Genomic DNA, 12,831 nt, shown 5'->3' on the forward strand with positions numbered 1-12,831 from the left:
TTTTTTATTTCTATAATTTTCTTTTAGTCATTTCTAAACTTCTACATCTTTGCTGAAGTTTTCTATTTTTTCACTTGTTTCAAACATTTATAAAAGTGTATTTTTGTGATGCTATTCTAAATTATGATCAGATGATTTTAACATCTGGTTCATCTCAGTATTGTCATCAATTGATTTTCTCTCCTCATTGAAATTGTGATTTTCCTGTTTCTTAATATGATAAGTGACTTTTTATTTCATCCTGAACATTTTGATTATTATGTTAGGAAATACTTTATTCTGTTCTATGCAAAGTTAGTGGATTCTGGTAAAGTTTCATGGACTGTGTTTCCATTGACTAATTTTCAGAACTCTTGAAATAATATTCTGTCCTGCTTCATTCTTCTGTTGCTACTGAGACTCCTGCTCAATCCCACCTGATGCCTCTTTCAGGGTCAGAAGCCACTTTCCAAGGCTGCCTATTGTTGGTAGTAACATCTTCTGTGTGTGTGTGTGTGTGTGTGTGTGTACGTTTGTGAATGGTGTGATATACCAGTTTTAAAACATTAAAGTCAGCCAGCTTATTTACTCTTATTATCATTGATTGATAAGTAGTGATAAGTAACATTATGTTTTATTATCATTGAAATCATTTTGTGTTTTAAAACACTGATAAGCTTCTTGGAGTGATGAAATTGTGGGTAATAGAGAACATTGTGGGTAAGGAGAGCAATGTTTTGGGTCAAAGTCATGCTAGACAAAGCAAATCTGGGTTGAAATAATAAACACACATGGAGATGAATGCATAAAATAAACTTTTATGAATAAAATCGTGCTTTTTTGGTATATTTGAAATTCCCATACAGTTGATTTGAAAAAACAAAAAGGATTACATTACTTTTAAAATAAAATCTTTACGATCAAGTGCTATAATTTTTAATTAAAAATATTACCACAAGCTTAGTTTTGGGAAATCAAAGACTTTTAGCTTATCCTGTGACCCAAGGTAGAAGAGAAAATGATTAAAAGCAGGCATTGAAATGTTACAACTAAAATAAATCACATAAGATTAATTTGATAATAAGCAATTAAGATATAGGATGATCATAGATTTTTAAGGAATAATTTTAGGGTACCAGTCTAGTGATAAAATGAGATGACAACAGGATACAATCAGACAAAAGGAAAGAGAACAGAAAATATTCAGTTAGGTGAGAAAGAATAACAAATAAAAGAACATTTCATTTTTACAGTAGAATTTAACAGGATGCTCTGTGTTAATTTTTTGTTTTCTTTTTCTATATATGAGGGAATCCTTTCAGGCAACTCATTTTTTTTCAGTGATTGTGATTTCCTTATATCTTTCAGAAAAGGTAACAGAAAAGATAAGGCTAGAAACTGAACAAGAAATACAGAAAGGATTCAAATTCAGGAACGTTGCCATGAGAAACCACTTCTGTTTTAATAGAAAAATATTCACATACATTTAGTATGTTTTAATTGAATACTATTTCTCAATGTGGATATAAAATTTGTTGGTTAGCATGGCTTGGGGAGCAAAGCATCCAATGTGACATATGGAGAGCAAAGTGAAGTAAAGAATATGGTGTCTTTTTCTTTTTTCTTTTTTTTTTTTTTAGTTTTTATATAAATCCCATTTAATTAACATACCATGTAACATTAGTTTACAGTATAAAATTTAGTGATTCAACACTTAAGTAGAACACCCGGTACACCTCACAAGTGCATTCCTTGATCCCCATCACCTATTTTAGCCATTCCCCCTACCACCTCCCCTCTGGTAACCATCAGTTTGTTCTCGTGGTTTGCCTCTCTCTTTCCCCTCCTAGGATTGTTAGTTTTGTTTCTTAAATTCCACATATGAGTGAAATCATATGATATTTGTCTTTCTCTGACTGACTTATCTTGCTTACCAAAATACTCTCCAACTCTATTCTCATCATTGCAAATGGCAAGATTTCATTCTTTTTTGTGGCTGAGTAATATTCCATTGTATATATATGTCACCTCTTCATTATCCATTCATTAATTGACAGACATTTGGGCTCATTCCACAATTTGGCTATTGTTGATAATGCTGCTATAAACCTTGGGTTGCATTTATCCCTTTGAATTAGTATTTTTGTGTCCTCTGGGTAAATACTTAGTAGTGCAGTTGCTAGAATATAGTATCTTTTGAGAAGAGTTGCTTTTCGAATACCTTATTTTTAAGATTTAAAAGTAAACCTGCAAAATTTTTAGGTAACACATGTACATAGGAGAAAATAGAAAATACAGAAGAAAAAGATAGTACTAAATTAATTTTACATTACCTAGAGATAACTGGTAATTATATATGTGTGTATCCAAATTATTCCCCACATATATATGGACATTCATACACAGTAATATAGTCAAACACTTTAAAAATTGAAATTATACCTCAGCTACTCTTTTTCAAGCAGATATTTTCTGTCTTGTAACAATACATCATGACAATATTTCCATGTAAATAATTGTACTTTTACATTATCATTTGTCATGGCTCAAAGCACTTAACAATAAACATTTAACAGCATTTACTTATCAATCTTGTATTATTAGTATTTAAGCCTTTTCAGAAACTATAGTTAATAAAACCTAAGAGGACCTTCTAGTTAGAAATTTTAAAAAGGCAAGAAATGAGTTAATCAAGGTGATTGTAACTTGCACTATCTAATGAATGAACACAGTTTAATTTTATGCTTAATTACATACATATGGAATGATAAATAATATACACATATATTCATAATCTGCATTTTTTCCTGTCCTGCTCTACTAAGGGAAATGGTGATATATTTATCTGAGGGTAGTTAAAATAGTAAATATGGTGAATACAAATTTATAAAGTAAACTTCTATGACTAAATCATGTTAAAAAAGAAATGAATCATTATGTTTCTTTTCCTATTTCTCTGTTTTTTATCCTTCTCTGTTTTTCTCTTCAGTACTAATCCTCAGTATCCATGTCCCCACATCATGGTTTATATACACTTGAAATGCAGTTAGGCATATCTTAGTAGAACTTTGGAAGAGAGTAAAATGTATTTCACACACACACAAAAAACAACAAACCACAACCATATTATTGTTTGGACATTTTTATCAAATGCGTATTTGCTATTCCAGGTCCCTGACTCTATGCCTACACTATGACTGTTCTTCAACTGTTCATAGACCTTCTGATCCATTCACTGGTCAGTTCCTATTAACTATTTATTCTAGTCATCATTTATCACCTTGCCGGCTTATATTCCATGGTATAATAGTACAATCATCCCCTTCCATATATTTCAATTACTTTTCCTTTCATTTCCACTGTTCTACTATAAGCAAAATCCTTATTCTGATTTAAACCAATTATCTTCCTCTCTGGGCCCTCATTTCAACATTTGAAATTGTTGGGTAAATTGAATACTGGCTACATGTGTTCAATTTAAATTCATGACTCTCTACTTCAAATGCTCAATACTGCTATGAAATCCTATGAAAATTCCAAAATAATTTCACCCAACATCCTCAATAATTATTACAAACTTCATCTCTTTCATCTTTTCTCAACTGATAATCTTGCATCATATTCTACTGATAAAATGGAAACCAAATGGAGATCTTTTATCTTAATTCTACTAACAAACCTAGTATCATCCTGTGGCATATTCTCTATCTGGATCCCAGTTTCAAGAAAAATAAAGACCTTCATTCTATCAAAGGCTAGTCTCCACTTATGTTTGGATTTCATTCCCTAAAACATTCTCCAGGGATTTCAGTATTTCTTTTATATCATAAACCAGTCTTTCCTGCTCTGCTGACCATTTCCACAAATACATAAATTAATTCTGGTATCTCTCAACTTAAAAATCTGTAATGAGCCCACAATTTCCTCTAGTTACTAGTCCTTTTTTTTTTTTTTTTTGCCCTAGAAATCATCTTGAAAGTTTTACCAACATGTACTATTTTTACTTACTTCCTTTTCTCATTTTTTTCTTTAGACAACAAAAAGCAGTATTTTACAACATCTCTGAATTAAATCTCCCCTTCTCAGGGATTCAATCATCTTTATATTTCTTTACACAACTTCTAAATCAGTGCTACTTAAAATGAGGTAATGGTCCCACCACATTAACAATGTAAGAGAACTTTTACTGAAAGGTAATAGAGTCACTAGATGTTCAACCCCCAAACTTAAGAGTCATTCTTAAATTCTCCCTTTCGGTCAATCCCCACATTTGTTCTTTTAGCAAATTCATTTCTACTGACATGTTCCTTGTACAAAAAGCTATTCTCTCTCATCTAGAGTACTACAGTGATTTTCAATAAGTCTCTATTTTATCTCTTTCAACACTATGACACATTTTATTAATAGAAACCAGAGTGATACTTTTAAAATGTAAATCGGATCATCATACTACCCTGCTGAAAACCCTTCAATGTCTTCTCATGGCACTTAGAATAAACTCAAATTATTGTGGTCATTGTGAGTCTATGTGATCTGACTACTGTGCCACTTTCAGTTTATAAAATTAGTCTCATCCTTTTCAGCTTATAAAATTATCCTCAACACATTAGCCACACAGACCTCTTTCAGTGGTTCTCCCAGTATAGTCAGGACTATTACAGAAATGCAAATTCTTTAGTCTCTCCCAAGTCTATTGACTCAGAAATTCTAGGTGGGGGGCCGAGCAACTGGGCTTAATATGTCTTTCATATGATTATTTTCTCAGCTTTATTGAGAAAAATTATAATTGATAACATTACAAAATAAAGTGTACAACACGATGATCTGATATGCATATACATTGTAAAAGGGTTTCCCTCATTGAATTAACGAACACTCCTTCACCTCATATGTTTGTTTGTGTGTGTGTGAGATAAAGCTAAAGCATTTAATTCTACTCTCTTAGAACATTTCAATTATACAATACATGTGACTCGATGCATGCTAAAATCTGAGCATTACTGTTAATACAACATGATAGTTATGTCTCAGGGGTTTTGTTTGTCCTTTTCCATGACTGAAATATTCCTCCCCTGGCTCTTAGCTTGGCATGTTTCTCAACGTCCAGCATGTGTTGCTGTATCTAAAGAACCATACACTCCCATTAAATATGATTGCATTGTTTGTTTATTGTATTATCTGTCACTCTTTCAAATGCAAGCTCCAGTATGGCAGGGGCTTGTCAGTCTTATTTAGAACTCTAATCATGCCACTAGCATAATGTCTAATTCACAGAGTGGGCATTCCATAAATGTGTTTAAGATTAATGCATTCATTGTGAGAATCTGTAAAAGTCATTTAATCAGTTGATGCTTTTATAAATCCTACCAAATTATTTGACATTCGTCTTCAATTGAAATGAAATACTATTTCTCTTAGAATGGCAAAAAATAAAGTTTATTCTTTCTCTTTCTCTTTGGTTCTTTCTTTCATGCTCTCTACTCTTTCTAGAAACTTTTCCTACTTTCTCTTATGCATGTTCATTATCATTCATTTCTTAAATTTCAGACTCAGCTTAGGTTGTAGGATATCTTACTCATCCTTGTCTTCCTTGGTTCTCCCACTACCAACCAACCTGAAATGCATCCCTTTGCATTAACTTCCTTAAAAACCCTGTAACTAACTCTATACCAACCTATATATCATTTTATAGTTGTGTATTTTTCTGTCTGCCTCCTACAAATCTATTAGCTTCTTATCTTTAAGGACTGTTTTGTTCATCTTGGTGAGTTAACAGTGAACACAGCACCTGGTCTATCTAGAGGTAGCCAGCAAAATTAATTTAATGAATAAAAATACCTCAGGCTGGAGAGGTTCCTAAAACAAAATGAAGCAAGGAAGGAACAGACACTGATTTGAATTTGGGAGCCTGGATTCAGTGTAGGAGATCTAGGGATTAGTGCTTAACAGCACCTGTTGACAGCTTGAGTCATCACTGCAGGCATCTCAACAGCAGTTATCAAGTATCCAGCAGCTATTGAGGGCTTCTGGATTCCCCTAAGAATGTAATCTCACCACTCAGTCCTCCTCCAAAAAAAATTACCTGTAGCAAGAAATATTTAAAAGAAAAAAAAAAGGAAACAAGAGAAAATAACCCACACTTTTAGAATAAGTTTAGTTCCATCATCTATTTTGGTTCAGAAGATGTAAATTTGCTTAAATAAGGAAGACTTTTATCTAATTTCTCAAATGTTTATAAAATCTAAATTTAATATTAGGAATAGTACTCTGTTCTTTAAATTCTTTATTTTAAACATCCTTAGTTTACTTTCCAGATTTAGTAAGATGATGGAATTCTTCACCTACGGAGAATAGAGATTGAATATTGTTAAAAACTGTGAGATGAGTTGGCCATAGGAACACTGTGTCTGTAAAGAAGTTTATAATTATTGACTTACCTGGAGAAGTGTTTGCTTTAAATACATATTTATGGAAATATTTGCAGGATAAAATTTGGTTTTTCATGATAGTCACATTTTAGTATTTGTTTTCCTAATGTGTAATGCATTGGAATTCATGTCTTGAAATCTTCACATCATTAACCCCTTTCATTGCCCAACAGAGTAAAAATATATGTGGGAAAAGGGATTAATTGATTCATATGGTTTACCCATAGAGTAATAAACAAAATCAGCAACATTAAAAAGATGATATTAGTGTAACAAGAAATAAAGAAATAAAATTTAGGTGTATTAATATTTAATATTATCATTAAAATGAGTCATATTATGCTATAATTTAAGCTATATATTTATATACGAACAGCCATATACACTTAATTATCTAATATATACCTATAAAACATACATATATAGTTAAGCTTCTTTTCTAAATTGAGGATATCCAACTAAAGGAATGTGCAAGGCAGAGCAATTTAATTAATTGACTCAACAAATATTTATTCTGCATCTAATACCTGCCAGATTTCCTTCCAGTTTCTGCAGAAATGAAAATCAGGATGGATGATGTCCCTGAATTTACATAGCTTAAATTCTAATAAACTACTTATAATCATGTAGCCAAATCCTTTTATTATAGCTGGAAATATTACCAGCTATCTCTCTCAAACTTTGTACCCTTCACCTGAGCTTTCTACTCACTATTATATTATCACATTTTTGCAAACTTCAAAAGTTGACTTCATTAGCTTTTGAGACTCCCTCCCTCCTTACTATCTTGCTTTAGCCTTCTGTATATATCTATAGTCAATTTAAAAATAGCTTTAATTTAGTTTGGATATTTGATCTTTTACTCTTGGTGGGGCTATTTAAATAACTTCAAACGAGTAACCACAACACAGTGCTGGTCATTTATTTCAATGATGATTCACACCATCCCATTGGGCAACCAATTATATTACAGTTTCTTTATTACATCTTTTACTACTTAAGAACTGGGTCTCTGCTAAAGGTAATTCAATGTGCTGGGTAGGGGGAATATAATGTTGAGCAGATTATATACAGGGTTTATCTTCATTGAGCTCACGGATTAGTAGAGGAGATAAAAGTTAATCTAAAAGCAAAAGCAAATAAATACATACTTGTAAATATGGTCTCAACTGAGTCTACTAAGCAGGACCACAAATTCTTCTCTTTCTAGTACATTTTCATACCTATCATACACCCTGAGAAAATGTTCTTCATGAAACCTTCATTTTTCAGTAGTCACTTTACAAATTACTGGATAATCTCTAGGAAATTTTAAAGACTGATCTGTCTTTTTAAAATTCTTTTTTCAGTATACCAGGGGAAAAAAAAAAAAAAAAACAAAACTACCCTTTCCTGAATTAACCTGAGGTATAGTTAGACATTTTTTGGAATATGAAATCATGACTTTAAATGAGATTTGCAACAATGTAGTGATTTAAACTCATCTATTTTAAGTGTTATGATGTATGCATTGCTAAGTACATTACTGATTAATAATTATTAAGGTACAAGAATGAAGACATGCATGTTAATTTACATCTTTCTTATTCTGTTTTTCATCCACTCCCCTCTCCTTACTGAAAAAAAATTTCTCCCTGTTAATCACATAAGGTTCCCAATCAGATCCTGAAGAGCCTAAGACATATGTGGAAGTACTATCTTAATGTTCACTTTCTTCCTGGTGGCAATGGCATCTATTAACCCTTTCATTAACTTTTAGTGCATCAATTATGCAAGACTGACCATTCATGATTTTAAAATATTATGCATAATTTCTGTATATACAAATTTTGAGTATGTCAATATAATAGTTGCTCTCCAAACATCTTCATAATAAAAAGTTTTATTTAGCATCTTCACAAATTTATGTGAATATTTTAAGAATAGACAGGCAGTTGATTTCATCTCTAAGTTTGATTAAGTGAAGAAAAGGTTGGAATTATAATAGTCATAGGATACAGAAGGCAATGTAATGGGAAATCAAATGCATCCTGGTTCCAAGGACAAATGCTTACTTAACTTTATGCTTCTATAGAACCATTGTCTCTGACACATAATTTTTTGATTAGGCTTGTTCTATTTGATTAACATCTTCTTTTTGTTGAATCAGTATGTGGATATTAAAAGCCAAATAATTAGTCTATTGGACAGTAGTTCAAGTAGACAGAGACTCATTGTGGTTTCCAGGAGCTATTTTCCTAAGCACCTTCAGATCCTTCCATTGTTCCTCCTTAGAGTTACATATTCATGTCTTCTCACCACTATTTGTGGCAGGTTGGAAGCCTAATTCATTCCTACAGAGGCCTGAAGCTTCCACCACTCTGCTTCATCCACAAATAGCATTCAGTGACCTGTCTTCTAGAGATCTGATCAGTTCTCTAGTCTGTTTACATCTTTCTCCTATTCTTCATGTAGTTGTGATATTAATGGATGTTATTTAAGGGATTATCAGAAGGTAATTGTGTTTAGTCCACTTTCTTCAACTCCTCAGCTTGAAGGGCTCATTCTCTCCCATTTCCTTTTAAAAAGTCTTTCTTGCACAGTTATTTCCTCATGTAAAACCATGCAAGTCATAATATCATACATACTGTTGGGTTTTTTTTTTTTTTTGGTGATTTTTATGGTTTTAAATTTCCATGCCTCTTTTCTTACATTTTCCTTACCTTCATCACAGATCATTCACACCCATACCCAACACATACACAGAAACACAATCCATGTAGGGGTATATTATATTCTGTACCATTCTCTATGCTAGTGTTATTATACATTATATGATATGCATATTATAATATTGGATTACATAATATAAACACACATATTACACTAAGGATTTATTATAAGTGTATAAAAATGAGATTATAGTCAGCACATTTGTCTTCATTTTTTAATTCAAGTATAACTTATGATATTATTTCAAATCATTTGGTATAAGTCCAATTCACTGTTTTGATTGATGTATGATATTCTAATATGTGATTACACCATAATATTATAATTACACATTTATTCTTTTATCAATAGAAATCCACTTCATTCCATAATTCTGTGTAACTACAAACAATGTCACCATGATGTAATTGCTCCTGTGTCTTAATAGACTGGTGTCATTTTATGTGTGGGATAGGTTACCAAGAATGGCGTTGATATATACACACACACACACACACATAAATACATACATATATTTCCCAAATTATTTGCTAAAATGCTATAGAAATTTACATTTACATGAGCAATATACAACAGCACCTTTGTACATTAGTACTCTTCCTCCAAAAATATGTTAAAAGAGTTTTTCATTTTTGCTAGTCTGATTCCTATGTGATAGCTCGTTGTTACTTTGCATTACTCTGAAAACTAATGAGTTTAAGCATCTTTTCATTAGAATTTGTTCTTCTATAAATTGCCTCTTCAAATACTTTGTAGATTTCCTAATATTTAACAGTCTTCTTGTCATTTGTCAAGTACTATTATAAATTAGAGATAATAACTCTATCCACAGCATTGCAAATATGTTTTTTTATAATTTATTGTCTATCCATGTATTCTGTTCATGCTGGGTTTTATTTTCTGTTTATTTGTTTTTGTCATGCTCACATTTCTTTCATCTAATATGGCTATCTTCAGACATTCCTCATAACATTGCTATGCAGTCTTCTCACCATCATTGTGTCAGGTTGGAAGCCCCATTCCATCTCTTCAGCAACCTGCAGCTCCCACGACTCTAATTCATCCGCAAATAGCAATCTGTTATCTGTGTTCTAAAAATGTGATCAAATCTCTGTGTCATTTTCTCATTCATGTATGGTGCAATATTGGTACAATTTTATTTTTTCCCCACTGAATGTACTTGACAAAGAAATGAGGGAAGATGCAACAGGAATACATTGCAGGTTAAATGTATGATTGGAACATATCTCAACAAGAACTTCAGCAAAGTTTCCAAATAAACAGTGTTTCCTCAATGTATTATAGTAGGTAGCTCTGGTAAATGTCAGTAAGCAGTAAAATGTACAAACCTATTAATGTTTACACATTAAATGAAGTCAGATTCTAAATTCAGATCATAGACACAAATTCTCATTCTCAGCAATGTGTAACAGGACATTTAGAAATTGTGGAGGATGAAGGACATAATTTTGGTTGAGTGGACTTGTCATGTACATTGAAATACATTTAGTTGCTCTCCTTATTGCATAGATTGAGATGTACATATCCATGCAGAACAAATTGGGATGAGCCAAGTTAATAGCTGAGACCCATTGAAAGACTTGAGAGATTGTATGCTGTTAAGGACATTTAAATTTTATGTTATGTTGATTCTTTTGGGACATTTTTTTCTTACAGAATCTAAATCCATTTAAAGTCGTGATTTCATACTCCAAAAAATGTCTAACTTAAATTTAAATCCAAATCAACTCTAAATTTAATTCAACTTAAAAGGGAGACTACTTAATATCTTTATTTAATGTTCAGAAATAATTATTACAAGTTATCACTAGAAATGAGAACATGCACATTTTAAAATATATGTTAAACTTTCAATTTATCATTTTGAATAATCAAGGGTTATTTAAGTAATTGACTTCTTAATATCTTAAGACATTAGCAGAAGTAAAAGTGAAAAGAGACTGGAAATTCTGTGTGCCATGTTTAAGCCATTTATAATTGAGTGCATCACATTGGAAATAATGCTTAATATTCATAGTCTGGATCATACGTATTTTACACTTTTATCTTATATCTCATCTCCTTCCCAGTCAATAGAAATTCACTTCTCAAATAAATCTGGAACCATTGGTTGATAATTAGATAAAGAAAATAAATAGATTAAAGAAAGGAATAAAAAACTATTTTTTTAAATTTTTTATTTCTTTTCAGCGTAACAGTATTCATTGTTTTTGCACCACACCAGTGCTCCATGCAATCCATGCCCTCCCTAATACCCACCACCTGATTCCCCCAACCTCCCACCCCCCCATCCCTTCAAAACCCTCAGGTTGTTTTTCAGAGTCCATAGTCTTTCATGGTTCACCTCCACTTTCAATTTCCCTCAACTCCCTTCTCCTCTCCATCTCCCCATGTCCTCCATGTTATTTGTTATGCTCCACAAATAAATGAAACCATATGATAATTGACTCTCTCTGCTTGACTTATTTCACTCAGCATAATCTCTTCCAGTCCCGTCCATGTTGCTACAAAAGTTGGGTATTCATCCTTTCTGATGGAGGCATAATATTCCATAGTGTATATGGACCACATCTTCCTTATCCATTCATCCGTTGAAGGGCATCTTGGTTCTTTCCACAGTTTGGCGACCATGGCCATTGCTGCTATAAACATTGTTCATCATCACTAGCCATCAGGGAGATTCAAATTAAAACCACATTGAGATATCACCTTACACCAGTTAGAATGGCCAAGATTAGTAAGACAGGAAACAACATGTGTTGGAGAGGATGTGGAGAAAGGGGAACCCTCTTACACTGTTGGTGGGAATGCAAGTTGGTGCAGCCACTTTGGAGAACAGTGTGGAGATTCCTCAAGAAGTTAAAAATAGAGCTTCCCTATGACCCTGCAATTGCACTACTGGGTATTTATCCCAAAGATACAGATGTAGTAAAAAACTATTTTTAAGCATTATAAATCAACTTAAAATATATACATGTACTTACATTCACCAACGTTTTAGTGAATACAAATAATTATAGGAAAAATATAAAAAATCACCTACTGTTACATGGTTTTCTTTAAAATAAAGCAAGAACTTAAGGGGATAGTTAAAGCAGTATGAGAATATCTTCCTTGTGCTAGATCAAACATAAGGGCTGAAATAGCTATAAGGCAGAAACAATGTTTGCTTAAGAAAGTATCTAAAGAAGGACAAAGAACTTTTGATAAGCAACATATAACAAAAATTAGAAGGAATGATAGAATTGTTATTGCTCAGCCTAACGGAAGTTCTGACTAAAAACTGTCATGAATGCTTTAGAAAGGTTATTTAAGTGTGGTTTAAAAAAAAAAAATCAATGATTAAATTATAAACTAATAATATCAAAAGTCAACTGCATAATTGTATTTATTAGAAAGCATACATTTTTATGTCTACAAATACATCTGTCTACCTATCTATTAAGTTTCTTCAAAATATAACATTTTTCCAATTATGTAGAATTTGCTTTTCTTCAATTATTTTATATAATTTATATAGTGTTGAATTATAAATTTTTTAGATATTCTCATCTATTGCTTAATGGTGTGGCTTGGAGGCTCTGCAGTCAAATAAATTGCTATCATTGTCCTCATCATCTAACTCCAAGTTCAGTTTTATGGTAAGACAAACAAAAATCCTAAAAATTATATTTATAAAATGGAGATGCCA

This window comes from Martes martes (genome assembly GCF_963455335.1).
Source record: "Martes martes genome assembly, chromosome: 3".
Taxonomy (NCBI): Eukaryota; Metazoa; Chordata; class Mammalia; order Carnivora; family Mustelidae; genus Martes; species Martes martes.